Genomic DNA, 22320 nt, shown 5'->3' on the forward strand with positions numbered 1-22320 from the left:
AATCTTGGTTGAAGGGGAGCAGAGGCTTACAGCCCCCACCCAGGTCCCTCTGAATTCAGTTCCTGTGACCCAGTTGCAGGCAGCATCCTTTATTTACCGTCCCCCCCCCCGCCCCCACTCTCAGCTCGGTACACTAAAAGCCACCCTGGGACCAACCGTGCCCTGGATCTGGGCTCTCCGGGTGGGTTACAGCAGATGGAATGATGTCCATCTCAACTGTTTGCCTCCTGTCTGTGCCCAGCACACCTGCTCCAATCCCTGTCCCAGGTCTGCCTCTCTTCTCCCTTCCCTACCTTCCCTGACTCCCATCCCCTGGGTGCCCCGCCCTCTGCCCCTCATCTGACCACTGGCAAATAAGCCCCCTCCAGTCCTTACTGTGTGCCTGGGCCTGTGCAGGAGAGAACTCACTCAGGCAGCCAGGGAAGCCATGATCTGGTGTGGGAGACAGACCTGTGAGCAGATGACAATAATGACAGAAGCATTCCAGGCCTCCCATCCTGAAAGATGGGACCACTCCCACACAAAGACCATTCTGGAACAAGGGACCTTGTCAATCACTACTTGGGGCCAGGAGGGCCCCCGAGTTCAGAGCAAGGAGGACAGACAGGTGCTGCTGGGGGGGCTCCAGACAAGAGAGATCTACTTGCACAGGGAGGGGGACAGGACTGCAGGCCAGATTCAGCTGCACCGTGAACAGAGGTGTGTCCATGTGCCTAGATGGTTACAAGAAGGTTTGGGGTCCCCCACCCTCTGCCCCTCTCAAGGAAACAAATATAAATCAGAGCAGAGGAACCTTTTGCCCAGAAGCCTCTCTCTGCTTGCTGCTTACACTTCTGTCTCTGGCCACCTACGGTCTATGATTTAGGGTCTCCTCCCCAGGTCATCTGTCCTCTGCCCTGTCCTCCTCATGTCCCCTGTCTGATGGCAGCTAGATGGCCAGGCAAAGCCGGCGTGACCGAGGTGGGGAGGCTCTGCATTCTAGGCTGCTGTGACAGCTGACAAAGTTACAAGGACAGCATCAGGGAGGACGGGTGGCCCGCTCCCTCCGGCGGCTGCCCCTCTGCTCCATTCCATTAGGATTGATCAGGCTGGGTCAAGGGTCTGCTGGGACTGCACCAGGCACCTGGAGCTTTCACGATGACTGATGGCAGCACCGCCACCCGCTTGCACCCACCCCACCGCCAGCCCTCACTTCCATCCTGCTCCTCATGTTAGTGCACATCCAGCTCCCTCCCTCCTGTGGCTCCCGGTCTGACTTCCTTCCTCCTCCAGCCCTTCTGCCCCACCCCCCACCCTCAGCTGAGCCTGGCTCACCAGCCACTTTCCCAGCGGCCATCTACCCATTCACACCGGGCCCTTGCTCAGGAGGCAGCGGGATTGCAGAGGAAGAGAGAAAACCCAGCAGTGACCTTTTAAAGAGTTGCCCTATAGGTGGGGTGGTAGACCCACCTGCACGGAACTGTTAGAAAATCCAGCCCAACCTAGTGTGTTGAGTGATGGCTTGAGTGACAGGCTTGTGGGGATGCCACAGATGTTTCCCAGCTCTCATCGTCAGGGCTCCAGGAGCTAGCAGAGGCGTCAGGGAGTGAAGAAGAGAAAGAATCAAGTGGGGGAAACTAACACACGGCCACACTGCCTCGGGCACCCCCGTTAAGCTGCACTATGGGTTCCCACGTGGCACATACCATGACCCATGTATGCTACCTGCATGAGGGGATGGGCAGAGGCAAGCGCTGGAGGATGTCCCAGGCCCAGCAGGTCAGGAGGGGCTGGGGGTGGGGGTGGGGGTTGCTGCTGCTTCCTCTCTCCTGGGCAGGACAGGGAAGGCCGATGCCCCTGCACCCCATGCAGAGGAGAGAGCCCCGGTCCCCAGAACCGGGTCACAGGCCCGCCCAAAGGATCTGTACAGCATGAGCAAGGGCAAGGGACCCAGACCCTTTCCTGCCTGTGCCCTCGGTGAAATGTGTGACTCTGTGAGGTGTGGCTCTGTGTGTGTTTGAGACCAGTGTGGGTTTGCTGTGCACAGCTTTGTGTGATAGGTATGGATGTGGCACAGGGGGTTTGCTAGTGTATATATCTGCAAATGTATCTGAGTGTGTGTGTGTGTGTGACAGCGCGCACACACGTGTGTGTGTGTGTGTGAGTGGGTATGGGGCGGTGGAGGGGGTGCTGTTCGAACGTGTGGCTGTAGCGTGTGGGTCTCCTGGTTTCCTGGAGGTGGCCATGCTCCCGAGAGCGTGTGTAAGCCAGGGGTACACATGGGCTCTCTGCTTTCCTCCTCCCCTGGGTACCCAGAGGTCCAGCCGTGGTGAGCAAATCACAGCCCAACCCCCCTCCTACACACACTTTTAATCAATTTGGTGCTTTCTTGTCAAGAAGACAAGCTATTTGCTTCCTGAGGATCAGATGGTGATGGATGAAATATAGGGAATAATTAAATTAGCAGTGTAATGGTGGTGCAAACCTCAATTAAAAAAATATTTCCATTGTCATAAAGTCTAGCCATAAATTTTAGGAGCTCTGCATTCCTGCGGCCTGCAGTGCTCGGCAGCTAGACTCACCACCTTGTGGGTGTGGGTTCCCATCCGGTCCCGGAGCAGGGCAGGGCTGCTTGAGGGAGATTTGAAGCATGCCCCACCAGCATGCCCCTCCCTGTCCCTGTCACATCTGAGCCAGCCGTGGGCCTCAGCCTGAGAGCTGCCTCTGGCTCCAGCCCCACATTCCAGGTGTGTCCCAGCTCTCAGTCCTCCCAGCCCCTCTCCTCCCTTGTTCTCTGCACTTTAAACTGACCATCGGGAACTTTGTGGGGCTAGCTTCCACCCAGTTTCACTAGCACAGGGTCCCAGCCCTGTGGAGAAGGTGTTGGCTCCGCCCCAGCCCCTCCCACAGCAGCCGGTACCTAGGAAATCTCAGTCCACTGACAGAATGAACCACCTTCCACTGGGGAAGGTCCCCTGGGTGGGAGGAGCCAGGATGGAAGGTGTTGAGGTGCTCCAGGCAGCAGCAGAGATGGGGGAGCAGAGGGCATAGAGAAGAAGGGTAACCAGATGGAAGAGGCCCACAGGGTGTCCTGTGGAGGCTGTAGAATGGCCCCCACTCTTGTGTAGAGGGGATTGGCTGCTCCTCCCTCGGACCATGGCAATGACTGCTCCCATTATGCTAACGAATTACTGTTGCTGTCTTGAGCTCAGTAGTAACTGAGGAGAGGGGCCCTTGTGGGGTCAAGTCTAGTCTGGCCCAAGGCACTGCTGTTGGGGGTGGGGGCTGGTGCAGAGAACAGTGGGGAGGAGGATGGGGAGGAGAAGACAGAGGAGAGGGGGAAGGTCGAGGAGGGGAAAAAGCTGAGGAGAGAGCAGAACAGGAAAAGCCAGAGCAGCAGGTAGGAGGGGTGACAGTGGGGGGTCCATCTGGGGAGTGGGGACAGTATTCCCCACCCCCATCCCTTTATACATAGCTTGAGGCCTCTTTAGGGTTAAGCCTGACAAATGTGCCAAGATTGGCATTAACCCCTCTTTCTCACTTTCTTTTTCCCCTTCTGGGACCTCAGACCGTCCCTCCCATTCCTAACATCTGCCCCAAAGGAAAGGACTTCTCTAACTCACAGTGTGGTCCCCGAACCAGAGTGGTGTTGCATTGCAACAGGGACAAGGAGGGTGCAGGCCATAACTGATGTAGAGCACCAGCCAGTGGGGAAGGAGGAGGGCCTGGGTGGATATCCTGGGGAAAGTGGGCACACAGCCCCTTCCCACAGCAAGCTGTCTGACACCCGACCCTGGCTCTGCTTGGCTCTGAGTATAGGGCCCTCCCTGTCAGGCCTTGCTTTGGGGAGTTGGGGTGTGTCTACTGAGATTAGAGCTGGGAGGAGCAAAGGGTTGGGGGGGAAAGCAGAACATGCTGATAATCTGTTCAGGATGTTGCAAAATAGGGTCCAGCCCTCAACGGTACAAGAGGGCCCCAGAGCTTCAGTGAGCACTGCACGGTTCCACCAGCCTGCTGAGGCCAGAAAAGGCCCCAGACCTGTGTGTCCTCGGGGTTCTAGCAAGTCTCTGGGTTTGTCCAAAGTGAGTCAGAAGGAGCAGCTGAATCCAGTCCCAGGGGGTGGAGACTGGCTCAGCCTTAGATTCAGCATTAGGGGGTGCTCCAGGATCCCGGATGGCAGGATGGAATGTGAGCCTTCAGGTGACAAGAGGGGACTTGGAGCTTAAGGAAGCAGTTGGCTGGCTGTGGTTCCAGGCACCCAGGGCTCAGACCACAGAGGCGGAGGTTAGCCAGGGCCCGGGGCAGGTTCTGAGGGCCCTTGTCTGCTACTGGTGAGGGAACAGGGCCTGGCCCAGGGTGTGGGTTCAGTTTGGCTGTGGGGCTCAGATGGCTGAGATGCACCCTCTGGAACCGCCTGCCTGCCAGCCCAGTGGAAACCAGTAGGAGGGCAGGAAAGGAAGGGGGCCTCCAGGTTCTGCTGAAGAGCCTTGGACACAAATAACCCCCAGCACAAAGAAGCAGAGGAACTTTGGGGTCGTGTGTGTCCTTGAGCTGCTAGAATCTGTGCCTTGCGTGAGGGTCAAAGCAGTATCTAAACATCCCAAGTGAGGCCAGCAGAGGCTGGGGAGCCCTGATGCAGGACATGCATCCCTGTGTACCCCATCTCTCTCTGATGCTACCACTTAGAGCCGAGAAAGCCCCGGGACTTAATGAGAGGCACATTTTTTTTTTCTGCTGGTGGTTTCTTTTTCAGGTAAGCGTGAGAAAGTGCGCGCTTATCCTATAGGAGGCCATAAAACCTTTTTAATGCAAAGAGAATTCACAGAACCCAACTCTGTACACACCCTGAGGTGTGAGAGCAAAGTGAGGAGGTGAGCGTGTAGCCAAGAGTTTCTTCTTTGAGACCCTAGAGGGGAAACTATTTAGGAAAAGAGAAACTATTTAGGACCATAACAGTTAAAGATTATTGAGAAAGAGACTGAATTGTACCTAGGTGGTTTTTTTCTTTATAGGCTTGTTTTAGAAGACTTTCCAATCTCCTGTTTAATAGCGCCATGTTCAAGTTAATTTAATTCAATCAAAAGTTCTATTTTGACTTTTTCTAAGGATAATTAGTGGGAAAGCGTGTGTTCTCTCTTGGTTAATGGTGTCATCATCTACACTGTCTCCAAACCAGGCCAGCTCGGTGCCATCAGTGCCAATTCCTCCCCATCCATCCCCTTTTGGGCCCTCCAGACTTTCCTCCTTCCACCCACCCCTCCCCCCCCCCCCCCCCCCCCCCCCCCGGCTTACCTCTGTCACCTTCCTCCATCCCCGTGACCCTGCAGTGCTCCCACCCAGCTCCCCGCTACCCACGGCTGGTGGGCTCACTTTCACCCACACTCCCCAGAACCGCTTCTCTAGATATAAAACACTCCTGCCATTTCCCCGATGTGCTCCATGCTTCCTGCAGGTAAAGGGAAGGTGTTTAAGGCTCATCATGGTCTGGACCAGGCACTGCTGAGGCACCCAGGCTCCTGCTCTTCTTCCAGGAACTCTCTGATCAGCCACATCACTTCTTATCCCTCCCTGTCCTCACCTCTCCCTCCCCTTGCAAGTTCTGACTTAATTCTGTGCGTCTCCCTTCCTGTGGACACATTCCTGGCAAACTCTTGTTTTCTCCCTACTTGCCTCATTCTAATGTTACCTCTTGTGTAAAGGCTTCCCCTTCTTTGAGCTAATTATTCCTTTCTGTAAGCTTCCAGAACACTTGGTTTATTTCTTCACATAGCACATGATACTATCATCTTCCTTGTACATCTATCAGTTCCCCCAAGCAGACACTCTTTTCAGGGTGGGAGGAGTGTTCCAGGATAGGCCGGGAACATAAGAACAGGTAAATTAAAATAATAGAAACGTAAGAAAGAAAAATACATTAATTCCTGCCTCTGGAAAATACATCCCAAACAAAAGGGACATACCAAGGTACATATCACCACCTGGTGGCCATCTTCAGAATTGCAAGTTTAGTTTATTTTGATAAGCAAATCCATAAATGTACACTTAACGAAGTAACAGTAAATGTCACACTTGAGAAGTATGAAAATAACAGCCTGGCCACTTGACACTCTTGCACGAAGGTAAAAGGTGTTAACTGATAAAAATACTTTGGGAAATTGCTAAGTATATGTTGCACACAGGCCACATTGTCTCATCCCTGCCAGGTACAGTGAAAGAGAGAGCTCCCTGTGCAGCTAGAGAAACAAGATTCACACATGGAACGATCAGAGAAATATTCAGTATTGCGAGTGAGTGGCACAATGTGCCATAGAAATAGCCTTCTGGACAGGACAAGAACCCGGAGGTTCTCAATGCACAGGGCAGGGTTTGAAGAGTGAATCGAATTAGAATATAGCCAGTCAGCAGAAGGGTATTTTGGGTTGATGGGCTGAAGAAGGGACACATTTGTTCCAATGGCTATTGGCCTTTCAGATTAACTGAGCTAAGTTAAAGGAGGCCACTCACTCAGCAACCACTCTCTCCTGATGTCCTATCACTGCCACCATCGCTATTGGTGACCCATTAGAGGTGATCCCATCTTCTTAACCAAAGGAAGGTCTGACACACAGTCTGACAAATGTAACTGTATGTACAGGGACAAAGGGAGAGGAGATTTGGAATGGGGGTTGACCCCGCTAATCTGAGACTGAGATGTGTGGATCTATACTCATAAGTGACTGGAATGAAGGATAGGAGGCCACTGAGGAGGGCAGGTGACTCAAGGAAAACAGAGACCTGGGCCCAGGTTCAGGAAGGAGCAAGTAAATCAGAAGGGGTTCCTTAAACATTCGTCTACCCCAAAAGTTCCATTACCGTGGGTGAGGTGACAGTAGCCACACTCTGGCCACAGTGGCCTGTGACATCCCCCACTTATTTTTCCTACCACCTTCACTCTGTTCTAGCACCAGAGGCCTGTCTGGGCTAAGGCTTCTGCAATATCTCTTTTCTCACACGACTCCTGTCATGGCCCCAGGCCGTCCGGGCACCTGTAAGACTGTAAGAGACCAGAGGCCAGCGTCTGGGGCCTGTCTAGGTTATGGACGGAACCTGCTGAACCACAGCACTTGCTGGTTCCTCCACTGCAGGCTGGCTTCCAGCCCTGCTCACCCGCCTTTGTTGCCTTTGTCGGGACTGGCCACAAGCCCCAGGCAGGCCCCCCCCCCCCCCACCCTGCCCCACCTGCACCCTCCCTCCTCGTCCCGATTCCCAGCCCCACCCCCTCCCTCTCCGGAGCTGAGGCCGGCCTGAAGACAGATATTAATGTGCAAATTAGCACAACCCGACTGGGTCCAGATTGCCACTTAGAATTTGCATATTAATAAATGTTTTTGTGACAGCATTTAGCAGCTCAGGAAGGACAGAGAGCCTCCCTTCCCCCACCCCCATAAGCAAAATAACAAGACTTAGGAAACCAGACTTGTCCCCCCTCCCATCACCCAACCATCACTACTTCTTTCCGTCCATCCATCCATCCATCCATCTTTGTGTCGCATCCGCCCAGCCCGGCCCGGTGCCTGGCATTGAGCTCCTCTGCCCAATTTCACAATTAGCCATGGAAGAGGCATGGCAAGCTCAGAACCATGGGAGGGGCTGCTCAGAGCAGCAGGGAACACTGTGGCCGGGGTGTCTGGAAGAGCCACCAGGGGAGGAGGACCCCGCTGGGCCCCAAGACAGGACAGGCAGGATGGGCCAAAGCAGATTCATTCTTTCCAGAGATCCTGAAGGTCCCCACCTTCACAGCCAGCAAGGAGGAAGGAAGAGCCCTGAACTAGGAGCCAGGAGCCTTGGCTCTATGCAGGTCTCCAACATAACTGTCCCAAGACCCAGCACCTCTTTGAGCCTCTGTTTCCTCTGCTATAACAAAATAGGGTTAATACCCGACTCTCAGGACTATCGCAGGCATCGAATTAGATAACGGATGTGGACGTGCTTTGAAAAGAAAGGAGGGGTTTACAGATGCCACATGGCATTTGGCATGGGAGGAAAAAATCCTGGGGCTGCATATTTCAGACTTCTGTATTATACATGAACCATCTGGAAATTAAGGATTATGTATAATAGAGTTTTCAGCTGGCTGAGGATTGCCTCCTTCAAGCATCAAAACTTTTACACTGTCGTTCTAACGACTTAGAGGGAACATCTCTCTAAAATGTATTCCAAGTGCCCTGTTTTCTTATTCTGTGTACCACATCACCTAAAGTTTTCCTCCTGGCCCGGGTTCGCCTTTCCCAGGGTGGCCATGTCTAGAATGCCAGGAGGGGAGGGGGCCGTTCTCTGTGCAGGAGCGGCCACTGCCCACTGCTGTGCTCCGAAGGTTCCTGCTTCTCCCAGTGCTGGTGGCTCTGCTCTGTCTCTTGTGATTAAATCAGTGGCTGATCAGCTCTGATAACAGAGACCAGGATCTCTGAGCTTCACACAGTCAACCAGGAGCCTGCACGTGCTGGACTGTGTTCCTGGCGTGGGAAATAGTAGTGACCAGATCATGACATTCACGTTTCTGTGGAGGGGAGTGGAGGAGTCACTTGTCAACGTTGTTTGTAAACTGTTCCTCCAGTGGGTTTTCTATGAGCAAAGTGCGCAAGAGTTTTAATGCATGGACCATAAATATTTTACATTTGTCAAATCAATGAAGGGATTAATAAACCTTGGAGGCCTTTATGACCTACTTGCTGGCTCTCTTGCGTTCTAAAGAATGAGAAAGCTTGCTTACCAGGTGCACTGTAGATGGAAAAGGCATTACGTGTGTGCACGTGTGCACAGGTGTGTATGTGTGCATGCACGCGTGTGTGTTTGTACATTCACCGACCTTGGCCTGGTTGGGAAGAATAAACTGAACTTCTAGAAACAGCGGGCAGGAGGTGCCGCCTTCTCCCCCAGCACCCAGAGTAAAAGAGGGAGAGGGAGAAGCCGGGGTCTATAGTTGCCATGCATGAGAAGGAACCTGGTTGGGTCATGGACCAGCAGCTGTGTGTGTTGGGGGAGGGAAAGATGCTGAACCTCCCTGGATCTGTGCTTTTCACTTTCTACAAGGGGCTTCTGCCGAGACTGATGGAGAAGAATAGTGGTGAAGCGCTCAAGAGCCAGACTGCTCTGGCTTTACCGCTGATACCAGCTCGATGCGCCTGGACAAGCTGTCCAACCTCTTCGCGCACCGGCTTTCCCATCTATAAAATGGGATGGTGACGGCCCTGTCCTCTCGTTGTGGAGATGTTCTCTGTTAACAGACACCAAGCACCTGAAACAGTGTCAGCATGTAATAAGCTCTAGGTAAATATTTGCTATCTTAATTTTTGCTTTAACTTCTTTACTAGATTTAAAGAGTGGTCCTTCGGTACTAGTTGTTACCTCTGCGTCACTCCCAAGCCTTAGGGTCCTGCTCCCAGGACTTGGAGCAGGTGGAGGCCTTCTTTACAAGCCCCTGGGCTGCCTCCCCTCTCCCTTCCTGGGCCCACAGTATATATTCAATCAGTGTTGATGAGCGAGAAGGAGTTCAGGCTGAGACTGGGACCGGAGGGTCTTGCTGTGAATTCTCTATGGATGCTGAAGAAGCGGGCCAAGCAGAAGGGAGGGCTGGGGGCCAATGAAAATCTGAGCCTTAATCCACATGGCAGCTGGGGGCACAAGGGTCTCCCCTGTCGGCGAATCGGCCACAGGACATCCTCTGAGCTCAGTTTTAAAGCTCCAGCATCCAAGTCCTGGCCTGGGCAGTGGGAAGGATGAGGAGGACTATAGGTTACCACTCTGCCATTGGAGAAACCCCATTCAAACGGAAGAGGCAAAACACTCCTCTATTTCCCTTTCTGAGGGAATGCTTGTGTGATGAGTGCTCAGTCCCTACCCTAGGGTGCCCACTTGTCCTCTGGAACCTCCATGTGGTGTGATTCAGTCTTGAGCATTCTAAGAGCTTGGAGCCCAAAGCCAGAAGGCCTAAGCTGAACCTAGATGGAAAATAAAGATTTCATCCAGTTCTCCTTCAGAGCTCACCTCCAGGAAGCCTTCCCTGATTATGTGACAATTGCATACATAGCAGATTGTCTACATTCTTTACTCCAGGGTGACACCTTGAAGACCAGGACTGGACCTTGTCCCAGCATTAGTGCAGGCCTTGACATCCAGAAGGCCCTTAATACAGGTTGTTAGATGTTTGGATGGTGGATAGAGGAATGGTTGGATGGAAGAATGGATGAGTAGAGAGAGGAATGGTGGATGGATGGATGGATGGATAGATAGATACATATATGGGTGCTAGGTAGAGGGATGAGTGTATGGATGGATGCTGGATGGATAGATGGATAGCATGTGGAGGGATGATGAATGGAATTCTTATAGAAGTGTATCAGGAATGATGGAGGCCAGGGTAAAGAGGAGAACATGAGTATGGGGTTGGACAAGGACACTGTGGGGATCAGCTGGTGGGAACAGTGGGGAAAGGGAGGTTACACACGGACTTTCAACCTGAGGCCCAAAAGAAGAGATCTCGGTACCACACAGTCCCAGGAGATAGTGGCAGATAAAGTGGGGAGTGGGGTGAGTGGTGTTTGGCTGGCCGCGGGAGAGATGGCAGCTGGTCCAAGAGGCAGGTGAGGCCAGAAGAGCTTCTCTCTGCATCTCCAAAGTCACAGCAGGTTTGGGAGGACCAGCCCTGTCCCCAGTGACTCACCACCCTTGGGCTCAAATCAAATACAGGACTGGGCAGGAGGGTGGGAGCAACAGCCCCAAGCTGAAAGGAGCCTCAAATGCTAGCTGTGGCTCAGTGGAAAACATGGGCATGAAGCCTGGTCCTGAACTGACAGACCAGTGGGACTCTCCAGGCCTTGAGTGGGAGAGTGCATCCTCGGGTGAAGGGCCCCCGGGCAGAAAAGCCGCTTGGGCTCCTTGACAGCCAGACACTGAATCCACTACCCCCTGCCCGTCTCCAACACCAGGTGCCACACACACGAAATGGAGATGAGGAGGGGAGGGCCGGCAACGGGCCATGGGATGTCTTAAGCACCCTCTCAGGAGAACCCTCTTCAGCTTTGCTCATATACCAGCACAGGCAGGAAGTCCTTCCCTGAGTCTGACCTCCATCCCTCTTGGTGTAGTTGTAAATGAAGAAGCAGAGGGAGTCCAGTTGGAGGTTCTAGAAGACAGTTCCCAGAATTTCATATAATTCCTCTAGGGTTAGGAGACGTTAAAGGGCTTTTCTGGCCTCAACAGGGCCCCAGATCTTGCTGGCTCATTCAGGAGCAAAGGACTGTACTTTTTTTCTCATGGCCTCTTATTTGCAATGCCAGAGCTGGCCATTATGGAGGTGATTAAATTTAAAGACACTGCAGTAAACTCTAGCCTACAAAAGGCAGCCAGCATCATTAACACGTAATTGGAAGCTAAGTTTAATGAGGTAAGAGAGAAAAAATAATATGTACAGTCCCTTTTAGGGTGGCCACCACACTTTCAATTCCGTGTTCTTCCTCAGTAGCGCCAGCTGTGAAAGTCTGGCAGGAAGGCATGCCTCACAGCCAGCCGGGACACCAGGTGATGGAGAGCAGTGTGGCATGGTCAGACACAAGGTAGACCAGTAGCATACTGAGAAGGGAGAGCAGGAGGTTAGTTAGGGTGGGAATAATGAGGGTGGCTTTCTGGGGAAGGAGGTTATGTCAGCCTTGACGAGCACAAAAGATGAGTTGATGCCCTGAAATTAGGAGCTCAGGAGGTGCTGGTTGCCCAGGGTGTCTCGGCCTTCCAGGACACCCCCCATGCGGCCCTCCCCCCATATGGACACGGTGGGGGGTGGGAGTGGTGCACCCCCAGATGCTCCTTCCCAGTCAGGCTAGAGCTTGCTCAGCTGTGGTTGCACTCCTCAAAGATCTACTGTCCCTTCATGTGTGGGTTTTCGTAAGACCCTAGAAAATAAAAGCATGGCTTACCCCCAAGTGCTATTTCCCTTTAATTTGGGGTTTATAATATATATGTGTTTATTCCGTGGCAATGAATGCTTCCAAGGGACTTGCTTGTTGCGAGCGAGCGTTGTCTGATTTATTTCCTCTAGACGCTCCGAGAAGGATGTGGTTGTTAATAACAATAATGCCGCCCATCTTACAGCACTCTCTGCTTTTCGGGGCATTTTAAAATCCATTATCCTATTTAATAGAATTGTAGACTCACAGGGAAATTGTAAAGTCCAGGGAGTTTGTCCTTGGCCACCCCTACAGCCTGCCAGTGCCTGCCTCCCTCCCTGGGCTCCCAGCTTCTTCTGTTCCAGCCCAGCAGGGCCACTGTGAGGCCAGACCCCTCACCCTATGACCCAAGCAAGGAGTGGCCACACATGGGCCTTTCCACACCCCCTCCGCTCTCCTAACCTCTGCCCAGAGTCAGGAGGAGGGCTCCGGTACCAGAAGGACAGCGGGGAGACAGGGACAACTCTAGAGCCAGGTTTGTCCGGCCAAGGGGGCAGGGGGACTGGGCGCTGACCTCTTAGGTCCTAGAGGTCAGGAACAAGGAGCGCAAGGCTCTGGGAAGTCCAGCCCCTCCGTACCTGGGGGTGTGCAGGGGAGGAGCCCAGCTCCCTCTCAGGACCTCAGCTATCTCACCCTTTCCTTACCTTTGCAGACTGTCCTGGGCTCTCTTAACCCTCCCCTTGTCTGCCCAGATTCCTTTGAGTTCCCACCTCTTCTTGCTCCTCCTGTCCCTCTCCTGCACACCCTGCCCTTGTCCTTTCTGCCCATCCTATAGTCCCCCAGCCCCCCCCCCCCAGGCTTCAGCAGGGGGGATGAGTCCCTCTTCCTAGCTTGGCAGCCTGAGCCCCCGACAAAGCCAGTCCCAGGCACTGGCTCAGACCCCAGGGGCTTCCAACGTGAGTACTCAAACCATTTCCCCGGGAGCACACCTCTGTCTTTCTTGACAGCCTAGTGCCAAGAATCGGGTGATAAGCCCGTTAGTGCGCATTCGTTTCATTTTTTCCATCTTCTCTCCTGGCTATTTTCTCCGTGCCTCCCCTCACCTCTAGGGCCTTCAGAAATGACCTCTCAGCTGGCACCTGCCCAACACCATCCCACATCCGGTGCTATCACATTAGAATCACCAAGGAGCTGCAAACACATCCCTGCCAGGGGGCCAAAATACAGACTGAGATTGAATTAGTCTGGGATGAGTGTGTTTTCTTCCCCCCCCCCCCTTGGTTTTCCTTTCTGTTTTTGAAGCTCCCCAAGTGGTTCTCAGCACAGCTGAGCTGGAGGCTGCTGACCTAGTCCTTTGGCTGTGTAGACCTCGGGGCCTCATATACGTAGGGTGGTGGCTCCTGCAGAGTCTGGGAGGTTGTCCTCCGTCGGTCAAGGGGCCTACAGCAGAGTGTTACCCATGCCCACCCACAGGCCGTCAGACACTTGTCCTTTCCTGTCCCAGCCCTATTCCTGCCTTCCTGCCTCAGTGATAGCCCACTGTCCACTCTCTCCCTTCCTGTGACCCTCCCTCCTGTGCATCCTGCTGAAATACACCATGTGAAACCTCATGGGTATGGGTACGTACGCAAGAGGTAGGGAGGGACTGTCTGCTCTACTTTCAAATCTCCAGGTCCACCACCTTGAACTGAAGTCCAGGTAATGACCCCATTTCTTATCAGGCCAGAGGAAAGCTGAGAGCCTGCCCTCCCCCTGCAGCCCAGGAGGTGTCCAGGTCAGCACTGCTGCCTGCTTTGCAGAGGCCTCTGGGGCCTGGCCCATTTTCAACCAAGGCAGGGCCAGACCCCAAAGACTCCTATTCTCCAACCCAGAGCTCCAGGTCCCTGGGTATGAGGTATCTTGGCAGAAGAGAAGTGGGGAGGGGCCCTCTTGCAGCCAAGTCTTCCTGGAGGCCCTCCTGGAATTCTTCAGCACCCAGCATGTACACATAGAAGCCTTGAAGGCCCGAGGAAGACTGTGGTCTGGCCAGAGGGATGGGAGAAGCGGGGAGCATGCCTGGGACAGGGCAGAGTTGCAGGTCCCAACAAGAGGAGGGCCGGCTGCAGTGTTTACAAAGGGCTGTTTACAAGAGGAGGGCTGGGCTTCAGCCCCTGGGGAGAGAAGGGCCACCGGATCGAGGTCTGGGGCAGACTATAGAGGAAGGAGGACTGGACCGATTCCCCAGGGGGCAGGGAGCCACAGAAGCTCGTGAGAGGTAGGGGACCCCTAGAGGGCCATGGTCTGGAGAAGGGGGGGCTGCCAGGTGGGGAAACAGCTAGACTAGGGGTTGTGCTTGTGGGAAGGGATGAGGGCTGAGAGGGAGGAAGAGGAAGCAAGGCAGCCAAGGGCGCACTGCACCTGCCCTCTGGAAGCTTCAGGTGCCCTCCTCATTAAGAACCCCGTCTCTGCTCCGGACTAACCTGCCTCCCAGTCTGGGCTCAGTAAAGGAAATTGATTACTTTCCATTGCAATTAACATCTGGTCCTGGGTCACATCCTTAGGATAATTTGTTACAGGAAAAGCAAAGGAACTAGCTACTAGGTAATAAAGTTCTTGTGGACCCAATTAAAGAGCCCTTCTCCAGCCCCAGCTGAGGGACTGGGACCCGGCAGCATCTGCCAGGCCAGGGCCTGGGGTCGGGGAGACAGGGAGGGTCATCAGAAGCAGATGTTAGGGGGTGAAAGAGTAAGGGAGCTTGGCCCTAACCCGGCCCCCGACGCTGTACTCCACCTCCAGCTCCCTGCCAGGCTGTGGCAGCAGGGCGAGGTGCCCCCTCAGACTCAGGTTTGCGTCTTGGCTGCACCACCAAGGAAAGCCACTTCCCTCCCTGTGCCTCAGTTTCCTCTCTGTTCACAGGGCTGAAAGAGGAAGCTATTGGAGGTCAGTGAACGTTTGCAGTTTGGGCGACTGGGAGCCCATTCCATGCTCCGGGGTCACAGCTCAGTCTGGGTGTGTTCCATAGAGTGTTTTCCCTCCCTCCCCTCTCAGGGGACCCGGCTGCCTGCCCCAGGATGAGACCCTGAGAGCTGTCCAGCCAGCTTTGTCATGTTAGTGCTTTTTTCCTTAGTTCTTCAACCCCATCCCTGAGCATTTTTGTAAAAGCCCCCAAAGTTACCTTTGCAATTCATTTGTTTGCCAGGCGGGCAGATTTACGGCAGGTATCTGTATAAATATTTATACTCTGCAGCAAGGAGGTTTTGGAGGACACACACACACGCCTTGTGCCCCCACCACCACCCCTGGGCACAGCCAGCTCCATCCCTCTGCCCAGGCCAGCTGCAGCTGGTGGATGAGTGGGGGTCACCCCATGCACACACTCAACCTGAAATCACACGTCCACATCTGAAACACACCCGCGTGCACCCTGTCATCCCGCTGGGCTGGGCCCTGTGCCACGAGTTCATACCCAGACAGCAGCTCCCTCCAGCTGTTACACAGAGGCAAGCCCACAGCTTGGAGAGACAGGGCCGGACCCGGGACCGCACAGCCAATAAGAAGCAGAGGCAGGTTTGAGGTCAGAGCTGGGCAAGGACAATGCTTCTCTGCTCTGTGCCTCCTTCCCATGAGGGGTTACCCTCTGCAATAGAGGACACTGGGCAAGAGGGGGACATGATGGCCTTCCTGAGGCTTTTCTGTCGGGATTGATTCAGAACAAGCCCAGCCCCTGAGACTCTGGGAGCACTTGGTGGGAGAGGGCCCCACCGTGTGTACACCTGGGGGCAAGACCCAGGGAGACCCCACTTCTGTGCGCTAGCATGTTATGGGCAGCACTTAGACCTGAGCAGCCCCCACAACAGGCCAGGAGCCTCAGGGTGGCCAGAGAAGGTGGAGACCAGAGGGGACTGGAAGAGTCAGGAGTCCTCCTGTGGGGTAAGGACTGTGGGTTCGGGCCCCCCGGCCAGGGGAGGTAGGCACTGCCATTAAAGTGCAGTCAAGATGTGATGGCAGGATAGCTAGGGGCTGGCCTTTGGCACATGAGCCCGGCTGGGCACAGGACTCACACCCCAGCCACCTGCTCTAAAAATCAGTTCACTGAACTGTACCCTTTCAAATGGTTAAGGTGGTAAATTTTATGTTATGGTGTATTTCACCACAATTTAAACATTTTTTAAATAAAATAAAATCTCACCATTGGGGAACTTAAGACAATAATAATAAAAAAAAAGAAGAAGAACAAAGAAAATTAGTCGTGTGGAGCCTGCGTGCGTGCGGCGGGACCAAGGGCCCAGGGGATGTGAGGTAGGAGCCTGCAGGGAACTCCCAGGCCGAGCTGTGGTTGGGAGCTCCTCGGCTCAGCAGTGGGAACAGCTGTCTCTCTAGCATGTAAATTGCTGTGGATTTGGGTAAAATGCACACTCCCAGTCCATTGCTCACCTCCCACATTATCCTCTCGAATTTTTCATTTGGAGAGAGCTGATGTATGGTGGCTCATCACTCCCCAGTATTATCGTTCGATTAAAGCAGGCCTCTAACCCAACTGCTGTAGATCACCGGGCTGCCTGGATGCCGGTGCTTGCCTGAGGCTGTGGTGGTGGGCAGGGCCTCTTCACCCGCCCACCTGGGCCTCTGCCATCCACCAGCAGCCCACAGGAGCCCGCACGACTAGGACACCCCCAACCACCCCTTCTGCCCCTGGCTGGCGTGATGCCCCCTCCTGGACGGCCTGCCCAGATCCTCTCTGGCTGGCTGGTTCCCATCCATTCTGGCATGTCAGCCTCTCCCCAGCACTGATGCCCCCTTCCCTCGAGGCTAAGCCATCTTTTCACCCTGGGCAGGGAGGTGCTGGGACACAGCCAGGTCTGGGGGGCCTTGGACATGCTACTGGGCCACTCTGCACCTCAGTGTCTTTATCTGCAAAATGGGGAATCTAAGTGCCACTCTCACAGGATTTTCATGACAGTCAAGTGAGTAAATAAGCACATCTGCTGATGGTGGGAAATGCTGACCATCACGATCACTATTACAGTGTTCTTTGTTCCAACGAAGTTCCTCAAAGGGCGAGGGGCTCTGTCTTGTGCATGTTGATTTCCCGCATGCAGCCCTTTGCTGTGTTGGGTAGGGGTGCAGGGATGACACAGTCTGTGGCGGTGTGTGGGTGGGGTGTCACCCCCTTCCACATGGCTCTGCCACCACTTACCAAGTGGGGTCCAGTCCAGCTGCTGTCTCTCTGGGTCCCCTTGGCATCCCCCTGCGTATCTTCCTAGAAGGTCATCATTCCTTCCTAGAAAATCATCATTTTCCTGCGTATCTTCCTAGACTGTTGTGAGATGTGGAGGAGACAGTCTCCATGAAGGTACCTTACCTACCTGTAATGAGTGTCTGGGTTGGGTTGGGTAAGGAGTGTCGAGGTTGGGTCAAGTCTCCTTGGCTGAAACCTTCTGATAACTGGAGCTCTCGCTGGTCTCCTGGCATATTCCCCACCCCAGCCCACACCAATCACTTGCTCAAGCAGGGCCCTGCCCACAGAGACAATGCCACTCTTTCCGAGGCTTTATTATCTACGCTGTTTTCAACAGGCTCCGACTACACACTTAGAAAGAAAGAAAAGAAACGTGTGCTTAGGAATGTCTGAACTGTGTCCGTCCCCAGGCCAGTCCTGCGTTCACTCTGGCCCTGGAACCTTGTTGTCCCTGGGGCCTTGAATTGGGTAGATGTCTCAGTCACCCTCATCGCTACCCCCAAGGGCCCAGCACTGCCAAAGGACTGCCCCAAATCCTCCCTGGCTCTGTTTTTATTCTCTCCTTGGCCAGCCTTTTGGTCACACTCGCTTGGGGTTAGCAGAGTGCCTTGACTGCCCCCTCCCAGCTTCTGAGACTCCAGGTCCTACTGGCAAGACCATGCCTCTTCTCTCCCTTCCTCTCAATCCAGGAGCAAACTAAGAAGACCCATTAGGATCCTGGCATTGCTCGAGGAGCTTTTCTACATGTAGATCATGAGGAGATCATGTGAGGACTTGCATAGAAGGAAGGATCTTTCCACCAGAGCTGTGGCCACAGTCCTGGAGAAAAGGGGGTGCTGGATGAGACGTCCACAAAGGGTTTGCCCCAGGAGGATCCACTGCACATCCTCAGAAGCCAGGCTTCCCAGGCCTTCTGGTCAGTAATCAGAACACTCCCAGGAGCTTGACCCCCTTTGAACTACTCTAGGGCTGGTATCGTGGATGTTTCAGCTTTGCCTGCTCCTTTCTAACATGTTTGTTGACTGACTTCTTGGTTAATAGTCTTTGAGGAATCGTGACAAATGGGAATGATGTCGTGAGGCCAAGAGAGGCAAATGTAAGTCTGACTTCCACCAAAGAGGAAGGTGTTTTCTCAAGCAACAAACCAGGGAGTACGTGTCAGCCCTCAGCAAGATTCTAGAATAGACAGCATGTGAGTGCTTAGAGAAAGAAACAGTTGTCCTTGGGGCCTCCCAATAAGCCAGGCAAGACAATTTATTTCCTTTACTGACAGGTCAATTTGACTTGGGTGACCCTCAGCAAGTTTTCTCCTGAGGATTTGTGGACAATCAAGGAAGAAGAGTCCGGATGACAGAATAATCAAATAGGTCTGTAATTGGCTGAAGACCTGTTCCTAAGGCATAGTGGCAATTAGGAGGGTTATCAACCCAGGGAGGTGTCTCCAGGATCAAGAAGCTGGCTCTGGCCTTGGTCCTGCCCTAATCTACATTGTTATCAATGACTTGGCTGCAGATCTGTTGGTCAGACTGACTTGAATTTTCAGATGGCTTAAAAGTGAGAGGAAAGATGCACCCATTAGATGACAGAACAAGAATGCAAACATGTCTCAGCCGATGAAAGCGATGCATAGGATCCAACAAGATGAAGTTCAGTAGGGAGAAAGGTAAGGCCTTCCCCTTGGGGCTGACATCCTCACTGCAGAAGCACAGAAAGGGAAGGTGTGGCTTCAAGCAGGTGTTGACAGCTCAATAGTCGTCTTTAGTATAATGTGGCTTCCCCAGAACCTAATTGCATCTTAGACTGCATTAAGACAAGGGCAATATGGAGAAGGAGGAAGCGCTGATCCCACTCTGCTATTGAACTGGGACCCAGTGAGACCCAGTGAGAGGCTGGAAAACACTGAGTGTGTTCAGAGGCACTTTCCATGCCTGACACATGCTATGACTTAAGGAACCAGCCCTGTTAAGTTGAGGAAGGACCAGCTGGGAAAATGGTCATTCAAAGACAGTCCCAGGGAAAAGGAGTATTTCCTGTGGCTCCAAAGGATAAAATTAGGGCCACTTATGGAAACTACCGGAAGTCAGATTTCAGGCAAACATTAAAAGCATGCTAACTTGCATTGCTGGCAAAGGATGCACGGTCACTGTGGTGGGGTTAAGTTACTGTACGTAGACAAACACATCTCAGAGAGGGGGTCGTTTAATGGGGATTTATGGTCAGGACAAGGAGAGGCTGGATGGCCTCAAAATTCCCTTGCAAGTGCACGTGGGTTCTGTGATTCCTGTTGGGGGTGCAGCAATCCCAGGGGCACTTTCACCCTACCATATACCTCTAAGTGTTATTGTTCTGGTAACATGCAAGGCCAAGGTGGATGGAACTGGTGGACAGAGTGGAGCCCCTGGCCCTGCTTCTGACCAGCAGAATGAATCCATTAGTGATATAACCCTGGGGAGATGAACCCACCGTAGACAGAGAGAGGCAGCCATCCTCTCCTACCTTTCCTTGGGCTCAGAAAGTAGGGGGGCTGGTACCCCAGAAGGAGGAATGAAAGAGCTCTGTGCCCAGAGCTTTCTAGGAAAAGCATCTGTTGGACTAGGGGCTGAGGACTGTAGTGGGCCCTCAGCCTGTGGGCTTTGGGAGTTAGGGTCCAGGGGCCTCTCTGTCCTTGTTCCTCTGGTTTCAAGCAGCAGGTGACTTCTGTTTTGAGGGAACACTTGACTGAGGCAAGCTGGGGGGTCAAGTAAGGCTCTGAAAAGAGAGAGCAAAGGCTTTTCACAATCTCATTCTGAGGAGGTGAGGAAGGGAGTTGAGGCTTCCTGCAGTGAGCACAGTCCAAAGTCCCAGGGCACAGAGGAGACAGGCAGGGGCCTCATGCCAGGGGCACAGTGCCCTGTGTATTCCCTGAGCAGTGTCTCTCAGAATTTGCAGTGGTGGCTTGGTCCCCAGAGAATGCAAGTCCAGGGCCTGGCCTGGCTTGGGGAGAAGGTGTGAAAAGGATTGGAGAAAGCACTGATTCTGGGGGAGTCACTGACACCACACTGCAGAGGACCATGAATATCAGACCAAAGGATTTAGACCTAATCCTTTGGCACTAAAGAGCCGTAGCATGTCTTTGAGCAGTTGAGAGGTAGAATCAGGCATAGGTGTGGGGCAATAAGCAGTGGAACTGGGTTCAGCAGTGGTGAGACTGGAGAGGAAAGGGCAACTCCAGAGTGTTAAACTGCAAATCTAAATGGGACCTGGCCCTCAAGTACAGCAAGGATGGGGAGTGATCAGGAGGCTGGTTGAAACTTCAGAAAACCTAGAGTAAACATACCTCAGGCTGTCAGGAGGAGAGGCCACCCCTACATCCCTGTCCCATACACAGTCCCCAGAGCCACTCATGAATTTTTCAGAAGACCCACGGGGCCAGTCCTCCAGGAGATTCCACGGCCATGGTTAACTGGGGTGAGGAGGGGTCTGGGAGTAGGCATGGCTCTTGAACAACAGCAGGGCAAGTGTTTAGGTCCCACTGGACTCTGGTCCCCAGCTCAGCCTCCATCTGCCCCCACATATGCTGCAGAGTTCTGGGGGAGAGCTCTATTCTTGGGTGCTGGTGGCCCCAGGGGAGAGGCTGAGGCCGAGGGAGAGGCTCAGTATCTAGACGGGACTCAGGAGTAGGAGACTTGCATCTCCCTGGGGCAGGGGGCATCTCTAAATGAACTTCACCCTACCTATCCCTATCTCTCCTCTCCATTCTGGAATCTACCTCAGCACTGTCTGAACAAGCACATGGCCCCCAGGAGGGAGTGCCTGAGGGCTCACGTGTACGGGCCCGGGAGTAGCAGGAACAGGTACACCCACCCATACAGGGAGCTGAGGTGTTTCCCCGGTTCCTCCTGGCACCTGCTCATTCTTGCACACAGATGGCACGCGCCCACCTGCACAGCACAAGGCACAGACAAACACAGGTGTGCATGCGCAGCTCACCTATGTGTATGTGTGGCTGCTCCACAAGGGGACGCAGCAGACGGGCAGGCCTGGGCAGGCCTGGGTTCACGTGCTTATGGGGTGGGGGAGCCACAGCTGTCTGTTCCCTCCAGGCCAAGGTGGCCCCAAACCCTGGGGTCAGACTGGAAAAATGACTTTGCTGCCTGAAAGTGACAGAGGCTGACCGCCAACACAGAGAAAGAGGAAGTTTTATGGCAGAAAATTGGATTTGATATCAAACCAGGCCCCTGGGAAGAGGGCCGGTCAGAGACTGCAGCAGTCAGGATGGGCAGTGGGAAGAGAGGCCAGAAACCAAGTGGGGGAGGCGGTGACCTCCTCACACCTCCCTAGGGAACCATGTCTGTGGTCTCACTGTTGGGGGAAGGATCGAGGTCCCAGGGCCAGGGAGGCAGCAAAGGCTGAGAGATGTGTTTTTGCGAACATGAGTACAAGAGCATGAGGTCAAGAGGAGGGAAACTGGCTGGGAGGAGGCTGCATGAGGACAGGATAATGGGGTCACAGGATGGGCGTATCTGTATAGGGCAGGGGAAAACCAAAACCTCACCAAGCTGTGGGGGGGGGGGGCAGGGAAAAGTTGAGTTCTAGCCAAATGGATTGATGAATAAATGAATGATATTCGTGTCCTGGGACATATCTAGTGTGTCCATACAGAGGACCCATAGAGTATCTGACTTAAGGGTTGGGAGCTGGAGGGGGGTGATCCTGGGTGGCTCAGTCGGTTAAGCATCCTACTCTTAACTTTGGCTCAGGTCATGATTTCATGGTTCGTGAGTTTGAGCCCCACATCAGGGTCTGCACTGACAGCTCTCTCTCTCTCAAAATAAATAAATAAACATCTAAAAAAGGGGAGTCGGGGGCTGGAACCTGGTTCTGAGAATCCCAATGCCAGCTCCCCTCCCACATCCCCCGCCTCTGGCCCCAGGGGCCAAGCCCCCACCCCAGGAGCCCACACTTTCCCTGACCCTGCTGGAAGACTGGCTGGATGTGGGGGGGGGGGGGTGGTTGTTATCGCAGCCAAACAATTAACTGGAATTGCACAAAGGGGAGGGAGGGGGAAGGAAGCTCGTGGTGATGCCACGCTTGGCGTAGGGGAGATGGATGAACTTTCCCACTTCACTGGAGCCGCGGAGCTGACAGTAAATATCAGAGGTAATGATATTGACTTTAAGGTATTATGGCTCCAAATGTCACTTGTGCTCTCCTTCTCTTTCTCTC

The 22320-nt window shown here is 53.6% G+C and overlaps 1 protein-coding gene across 1 annotated transcript in view; it reads left to right on the top strand.

Annotated features, from left to right (window-relative positions):
• The window catches only part of CELF4 (CUGBP Elav-like family member 4), a 295349-nt gene that overhangs the window by 162662 nt on the left and 110367 nt on the right, over positions 1–22320 (top strand).

The sequence above is a fragment of the Lynx canadensis genome, chromosome D3, assembly GCF_007474595.2.
Source record: "Lynx canadensis isolate LIC74 chromosome D3, mLynCan4.pri.v2, whole genome shotgun sequence".
NCBI lineage: Eukaryota > Metazoa > Chordata > Mammalia > Carnivora > Felidae > Lynx > Lynx canadensis.